The following is a 7,994-nucleotide window of genomic DNA, read 5'->3' on the forward strand; positions in this document are numbered from 1 at the left end:
CACATTAAAGGGACAGACACTGACAAGGATGTATATATACATCTTTGGTCGTGATCGTGAAGCGGTTAAAGTTATTGTTTTCTGCATCCCTATATTATAAATCTCTTCCATAATTCTGGAGGAATTTTGTCCGATTCTTTCCATCTTTTTTTTTCTACTTTTGACTTTATTTTATAGTCTCCTTAGGGGACTTTAAGCTGCGATTGTCTAATTTCTTGTACTAGACACAGCAGTGCATGAGCACTGCTATGTATAGCAAAAAACATGATCTCCTATGAATGCCAGCTAAACACTGACTTTCACAGTGTATCATAATGATAGGTGCGAGGGTCTTCAGCAGACCCTTGGCTGTCATGACAACCTATCGGCGCCCCAACACTAGCATGCCGATGGATGGGGAGAATGGCAAAAAAACAACTGAAGCCACAGCTAGTGTGAACGATGGAACCAATTTGAGAAAACCATGAAGAAACTTCCCATAAAAATTAACCTATAATTCAAAATTTAAAAGGTATAGAATTTACCAACACAAACCACTCTGTCTAGTGACGAGGGAGGCAATGGCCCTCTTATGTCCCTACTGCATCCCTACCTGTCAATGGAGGGTATGACGCCCTAGGGTTATGGCGCCCCCATTCACCGACGGGAGACCCTAATACCTCCCTGATGTGCCCTACGCTACACAAATATGTGCACCAAAGGTAAAACCAAAATATTAAAAACTGGACAAGTGATGACACAAATTCATATTCATATTAAAGTAGTCACTTATCTGGCATAGAGGTCCACCAGTAAAGGTCCCCATGATCCAACATCGTCCCGACGCGTTTCCCCCTGTTTAATCCACAGGGTTCATCAGGGGACAGCTTGAAATAACGTCCAGGACCAGGGATGTTAAGTCCCAGCAGCAACCGAGGTTTAACCCTGTTTTTAATATTTTAGTTTCACCTTTGGTGCACATATTTATGTAGTGTAGAGCACATCATGGAGTCTTAAGGCTACTTTACACACTGCGATATCGGTCCCGATATCGCTAGTGTGGGTACCTGCCCCCATCTGTTGCACGACACGGGCAAATCGCTGCCCGTGCCGCACAACAGCCGTCACACATACTTACCTGTCCGGCGACGTCGCTGTGACGGGCGAACCGCCTCCTTTCTAAGGGGGCGGTCCGTGCGGCGTCACAGCGACGTCACTGAAGCGTCACTGAACCGCCGCCCAATAGCAGCGGAGGGGCGGAGATGAGCGGGACGTAACATCCCGCCCACCTCCTTCCTTCCACATAGCGGCCGGGAGGCAGGTAAGCAGAGCTTCCTCGCTCCTGCGGCGTCACACGCAGCGATGTGTGCTGCCCCAGGAACGAGGAACAACTTCGTTACTGCTGCAGTAACGATAATTGAGAATGGACCCCCGTGTCGCCGATTAGCGATTTTGCACGGTTTTGCAACGATGCAAAATCGCTTATCGGTGTCACACGCAACAGCATCGCTAATGCGGCCGGATGTGCGTCACAAAATCCGTGACCCCAACGACTCCGCATTAGCGATGTCGCAGCGTGTAAAGCCCGCTTTAGTGTCTCCCGTCGGTGAATAGGGGTGCCATAACCCTAGGGCGTCATACCCTCCATTGACAGGTAGGGATACAGTAGGATCATACTAAGGCCAGTGTCCCCCTCTCCCTCCTCATCATCTGTATCTTACCTTATTTTTTGCCCTTTCACTACTAGAGAGAGTGGTTTATGTTGGTAAATTCTATACCTTTAAAATTTTGAATTAAAGGTTAATTTTTATGGGAATTTTCTTATGGGTAGAATGGCGAATGATAAATGCCACTGTCAGATATTGCCAGCGGCATTTAACAAGTGAACAGCGCTGTTAATGGCACATGATGGCTGATTAAATCAGCTATTAGGCTATGTGCGCACAGTGCGTTTTTCGCTGCATTTTTGCTCGTTTTTCAGGTGCGTTTTTGGGCTCAACACTGCATGACTTTACTTTCCCAGCAAAACCTATGAGTTTTCATTTTTGCTGTCCGCACGCAATTTTTTTTTAGCTCTGTTTTTGAGCTGGAAAAAAAATGGTCATGTCAATTCTTTTCTGCGTTTTATTGAGTTTTCCACCCATGCAATGCATTGGAAAAACGAAGCAAAACGCAGAGATCAAAAACGCAGCAAAACGCAACCAAAAACGCAGTAGTAACGCCGCAGCCATCTTTGTTGTGGTATTACTGCGATTTGCTTAGCCGCACAGCGTCATAGGGGCTATATACGCCAGTGGCCATTTTGTAAACACGCAGTTATTGGGGAGCTGGCGGGAGTGTAGATTGACTGTCTGTCGGTCTCTCTCTGTCTGTCAGTCTCCCTCTCCACCCCTCTCTCATACTCACAGATCACTGACCGATCACGGGTGTGGTGCTGCACCGCTGTCACACTGCGGCGGTCTCTCCTGCTGGATCCGGGGACTCAAGCGGTGCTCCTCGCCCGTGAGTGAAAGGGGTGGTTTGGTTTGGGGATTTGGTCCGTGACGCCACCCACGGGTTGTGGTGAGGTTGGACACCACCGCTGCTGTTGACGGGGATCTCGGGAGCGTTGTTAGGGAGCAGCTGGGGTGTTTTCCCCCCTCCGTGGGTAGGGGGTTGGTGGTCCCGGGGCCCGGTTGAGGTGACGGGGAAGCAGGGCTGGGAGAGGTGCAGGGGGAGGGGGGGGCACTGGAATTGCACAGCGCGGTGCCGGACGGCACGGTAGTACTCACTGAACCACAAACGGATGCAAGTCTCTGGTAAAACAAACGGCTGGATGGACGGGTCCCGCAGCCGGCTGCTGTGGTTTCTCCCGGACGGTTGGTGGTGGCTGCCTTTCCCTGCACCTTTTGTGTAACTTCGGTCCCGATGGCTTCCCACCGGTAACCCGCTGTGTATGTGCCGGAGGAGCCCTTTTGCCCGCAGGCTCTGGCCCTGGGGATTCTAGCTGTGGCGGTAGCTGTATTTCCCTGTTACTGTTTGGATGGTTGCCTTCAGTCGGGTCTTGGCTGTTTGGAAACCCCTGGGGTTCCGGTCACTAACGGATTTGACCTGTTTAACGGCGACTCCAAGCCTTGTCGGGGTCCGCAGGCCCTGCCGGTTTGTGCTGGCTTCACTTTGCTCCCGGTTCGGTACCGGCGGGCCACTGCCAGTCCCCGGTCCTATGGTTCTGCGTCGATCTGCCTCTCCTGCAGACGGCCACCACCGTCTGCTAACCTTGCTCTTGGTGCCCGGGCCATGTACCCGGACACGGTCAGTCTGCTCCTCTACTACCACTTCACTCCTCTCCTGACTCCTACTCAGATCTGAACTGACTTCCTTTCCCGCCTCCAGGACAGTGTACTCCTCAGTGGGTGGGGCCAACCGCCTGGCTCCACCCCACCTGGTGTGGACATCAGCCCCTGGAGGGAGGCAACAAGGATTTGTGTCTGACTGATGTGCCTATCTCGGGGTGTGGGGTGTTGTGTTGTAGTACCTGTGACGACCTGGCTAGTCCAGGGCGCCACAATTCCATCTCGTGTTCACTACTTCCCCCGCCCACCGGCGCCTATGATTGGTTGCATTCAGACCCGCCCTCCACACTGAGTGACTGCTGTCTCACTGCAACCAATCACAGCCGCCGGTGGGGAGGGTCTATGTAGTGCAGTAAAATAAATAAATAATTTTAAAAAAATGGCATGCGGACCCCCATTTTGATACTAGCCAAGATAAAGCCACACGGCTGAAGGCTGGTATTCTCAGGATGGGGTGCCCCACATTAATATCAGCCAGCAGCCGCCTGGAATTACCGCATCCATTAGATGCGACAGTCCCGGGACTCTAACCGACTCATCCCTAATTGCCCTGGTGCGGTGGCAATCGGGGTAGTAAGGAGTTAATGGCAGCGCATAGCTGCCACTAAGTCCTAGGTTGATCATGGCAGGCATCTGAGACACCCCCCATGATTAACCTGTAAGTTATAGAAAATAAGCACATACACATGAAAAAATCCTTTATTTGGAATAAAAGACGAAAAAAAACCCCACCCTCTTTTACCGCTTTATTAATCCCAAAAAATCCCTCCAGGTCCGGCGTAATCCACACGAGGTCCCACGAAGCATCCAGCTCTGCTACATTGGAAGCTGACAGGAGCAGCCGTAGAACACCGCCGCTCTCTGTCAGCTCCACACAGAAACTGAAGTGAGCCGCGTGATCAGTGATGACGCCACTCAGGTTACCTGCGGCCACCGCTCTTAGGAGGAGGACTCTAGCTGGCCACGGGCAACCTGAGTGATGGCACCGCTGATCGAGCGGCTCACTTCAGTCACTCAGGGGATTTGCAGTCACCGGTGAGTCCTTCACCTGTGATCACAAATCAGGCTGCAGCACAGACAGAGCCGCACGATGACAATGAAGTTGAGTAATGCTCATCCGAGTTCATTCTGATCGCACGGCTCTGTCTGGCAGCCAGCCATGCTCTATGGGGATGTAGCAGAGCTGAGTGGGCCCGCACTGTCAAAAATGCATCCAAAATTTATTCAAAATACATCCAAAACACATCGTTTTGGATGCTTTTTGAAACGTACATGCAGTGTAAAGTATGAGGAAGGAAATATGAATGAGCAGAGCTGCAGTGTAAAGCATGGGAAAGGAAACGTGACTGAGCAGAGCTACAGTGTAAAGCATGGGAAAGGAAACGTGAATGAGCAGAGCTGCAGTGTAAAGCACGGGAAAGGAAACGTGAATGAGCAGAGCTGCAGTGTAAAGCATGATAAAAGGGAACGTGAATGAGCAGAGCTGCAGTGTAAAGCATGACAAAAGGGAACGTGAATGAGGAGAGAGAGAGAGAGAGAGAGAGAGAGAGAGACCAGGCATAATTCCAAAAGATTTCCAACCTTCTACAGGCTGTGGCCATACTGTTTCTTCTCAATTTCCTCTCTTTTATTTTGGTTTGAGAGCTGTTCTGGCGACTACGTAAAAGACCACATCATTTTTATTTCATGAAATTTATGAAATAATTAAAAAAAGAGCTTCCCTATATTTTAGGGTTCCCAGCCGCGTACAAATAGGCAGCTAGGGGTTGGGGGCAGCCGGTACCTGCCTGCTGTACCTGGCTAGCTTACAATAATATGGCGAAGCCCATGTCATTTTTTTCGTTTAGTTTTTTTTGGAAAAAAAACTTAAAAAAAGGGCTTCCCTGGATTTAACATTGCCAGTGAAGGTAACACTGAGTAGTAGGGGTTAGCAGCCAGTAGCTGCTTGGGTTACCCCTAACAATAGAAAATTCTGCGGGAGCCCACGCTTTTTTTTTTTACCCCTAACCCTTGGGTTAGGTTTTTTTTTATTTTTTAATAATTAAAAAAAAATCGACATAAACTTCATCATATTTTTGTATGCTGGCCAGGTATAGCAGGCAGGTACGGGCTGCCGCAAACCCTCAGCTGCCTATTTGTACCTGGCTGCGAACCAAAAATATAGGGAAGCCCTTTTTTAATTATTTCATGAATTTCATAAAATAATTAAAAAAAAAACGACATGGGCTTCACCCAATTTTTTTGTCCAGCCAGCTACAACTAGGCAGCTGGGGACTGGAATCCGCAGTACAGGGTGGCCCAAGCTTTCTGGGCCCCCCCCACTGCGAATTGCAGTCCGCAGCCGCCCCAGAAAATGGCACGCTCATAGACGCGCCATATTCTGGCGCTGTATCCAACTCTACCAGTGGCCCTGGTGCCGGGTGGCTCGCTGGGTAATAATGGGGTTAGGGCCAGTTGGGTATTATCAGCTGGCTCTAAGCCCGAAATTCATGGTGTGATGCCAGTATTAGACATGGCCACCATGAATTTCTAGTAAAGATAAAAAAAAGAAAACACAAGACAGAGAAAAATATTTTTATTTGAAATAAAACACAACACAATTAGTGAATCCATCTTTATTGAAATAAAGAACCCCCTCCGCCGCAGTCCTGGGTTGAGGGTCTCGCGATGTCCAGTCCAGATCCAATATCATCTGATCGGTTTGCTGGAAGGCAAACCGATCAGATGATGTGTGAGGTTCAAGGACGTGAATCACATGACAGAGCAGATGATTGTTTAAAAGCCGTTTATACAATCAGCTGATGCATCAGTAGAAAAAAAAAACTACACACTTCTGTGCAGACTCCCGTCCCATCACTCCAGTAGCCGCTGATAATCAGGTGATGCGATCACCTGGTGATCAGGTGATGCCATCAGGTGACCGCATCAGCTGATCACTGACAGGTCCTGCAGCGATCGGACGTCTCCTGGGAGTCTGCACAGAAGTGAGTATGCTATTTTTTTTGTTTTGTTCACTTTTGATTTCGCTTTGCAATGAATGTCCAGGCAGAGAGAAGCTGCATATACGCTGCACAGCAAAAGTGCATGACTCCCATCCCATCGCTCCAGGAGCCGCCGGTAATCAGCTGATGCGGTCACCTTGTGATCAGGTGATGCAGTCAGGTGACTGCATCAGCTGATCAGCGTCAGGTTCTGGAGTATTTTGATGTTTCCCGTGAGTCTGCACAAAAATGAGGATGCATATATTTTTTTTCTCTCTCGCTCGCTTGCCCCCGCTCTTGCTCCCGCTCTCTCCCCTGCTCCCTCCCCTGCTCTCGTTCTCTGTCTCGCTCCCGCTCCCGTCCTGCGCCCGCTTGGTCCAATGTGAAATTACTTGGGTTTCCTATAGACTTACATTGGGCATTGAATATTCGCGAATAGTTGAATAGCGGCGACCGATTTGTCGGATATTCGTCGAAGCGGATATTTTGGTATTCGATCATCCCTAATTTTTACCGATGCGTTTTTCTGCGTTTTTAGCGGCCAAAAATGCTGCATCTTTGTAGTCACAAAAAATGGCAAGGTGCGCACATAGCCTTATCTGCCAGGAAAGATGTGGGCTCGGCATGCAAGCCTGAATCAAAGTAACTGAGTCAACATATTACGTAAATTTATGCCACATGTCATGAAAGGATTAAACATTGTTTTATTGTTTATTTCATAAATCAGTAGTGCACATGAAAGTAAGCAGCTTTGTAATCAGAGACTTTCTTATCAGGGATATCTGCTTCTTTTTCCTCCTGTCTAAAGGGTGCTTTACACGCTGCGACATCACTAGCGATGTGAAGCCCCGCAAGTATTGTGTCGGTGCATTACCTTCAGGGACTCCACGTAGCTGGATCTTGTCACAGGTAGGAGATCTTCTTTTAGGATTGTCGTGACGCCACTCTCAGAATTGCGGTCAGTGGGGACCGCCACTGCAGGTTAAGGGATGCCTGGGGCTGATGGTGGGTGCAGCCAGTTGTAATAGCCTCCTGAGAGTGAGGCAAGCCCCAGGGCCCTGTGTAGGTGTGTAGAACCACAAGGCGCAGAATAACTCCACACAAGCAGAATGTCTTTCAGGGGTTTTACTCACAGAAGGTGGCAGAGTGAGTAACCCGGGCGTAGCTGGGATGAACCAGGCTGGAACCAGGTGTCCTTCAGGCTGACTGATGAGGGTGGCTACCGACTCGCCTTCCTTAGCCCTTCTGTGGTTTGTGGTAACCCCGACTTTTAGTCCCTATGGGGGTCACCCAGGGAAGTAACTGCTCCCCTCGTTTGTTTGCCGTTTGCTTGTCGCCTGGACCAGATCACTCCAGCTGCTTGCCTCCTGTGAACTATGGGCCCTAACTGTGGCTACGTGGCTGCGGCTTTTGTGGTGTTGTGGCGTGGGCTTTAAGGGCCCCACACCGGCAGGTTTAGCAAGGAAAGGTGGATCTATCCCCGCATCGGGATCTGCCGCCCGTTTGGGCCTGGTACTCCCTGACAGTCTCCGTACTTTCCACTACGCTGCTCTCTCTAGCTGTGTGTGGTGTTCGGGCAGCACTACCAGGTGACCGTTCTCCCCCGTCGGTAGTCACTGCGCGGACGCTGTTAGACTGCAACAGCTCCAGGGTCTGCTTCTGCTCTTCCTGAGCTGCACACTAAACCGGCTCACTCGTGGGA

Source organism: Anomaloglossus baeobatrachus, chromosome 9 (genome assembly GCF_048569485.1).
Source record: "Anomaloglossus baeobatrachus isolate aAnoBae1 chromosome 9, aAnoBae1.hap1, whole genome shotgun sequence".
Lineage (NCBI taxonomy): Eukaryota > Metazoa > Chordata > Amphibia > Anura > Aromobatidae > Anomaloglossus > Anomaloglossus baeobatrachus.